This window comes from Alligator sinensis, unplaced genomic scaffold (assembly GCF_000455745.1).
Source record: "Alligator sinensis unplaced genomic scaffold, ASM45574v1 scaffold344_1, whole genome shotgun sequence".
Classification (NCBI taxonomy): domain Eukaryota; kingdom Metazoa; phylum Chordata; order Crocodylia; family Alligatoridae; genus Alligator; species Alligator sinensis.
Window position 1 is genome coordinate 97,721 of NW_005842427.1, and position 766 is coordinate 98,486.

Here is a 766-nt window from a genome sequence, read left to right on the forward strand (position 1 = left end):
AACTGGCAGACAGCCCCTCCAATAGGAATGCTGCCTAGTGGCTGGGTTTCAAGGGGCCTCAAACTATCAACAGGGCCACAAGCCCTTGGATGGAGACAGGATAGCATATCTTGTTGGAAGAGTTTTTCTTGTCCAGTCAAGAGGCTCAAAGAAAATGAACCAGTCCAATTCAGAACCAGGCTCTGGCTGCCCAAAATTAAGGCATGGACTACTAACTGACTTCCTCAAACTGGAGAGACTCCGGTCTCCTGGAGGAGAAAGTCATTGCTTCAGATCAACCTTAGGATTCTACTCTTCCTACACTTAGGGGTTTCTGCGGCACTGAAGTGGTTTGGGGTCACTTCCTGTAGAGCACCCGATGCACCTCCTCCTACTCTCCTGACAATGCAAAGTAACTTGAGAAAGTCCCAGGACTATTTGCTGTTTTTTTCCTATTTCATATGTGCATGATTTCTTTTTTGTTTCACAATGAGCAATGTAGGGGCTGTACAGGAGCCAGTAATCAAAAGAAAACTTGAGTATATCTTATCTAATTAGGGTGCTAAGGGACTAAGAAAGACAGGGGAAGGGAGACTTCTGTTAGAAATTTCAGCAATGGGAATAATTCTAAATCCCATTTACAGGTTCCCTTTAAATCTTTTCACAGCATTGGAGTGGGGATGCTAAGGAAAAACTTAGAGGTCATAGAGGGCATATGCAAATAGAAATGGATTAGACCACACCTCCTCACTCCTTCTCTGCCTCACCCTTGCTAGTCCAGCCCTGG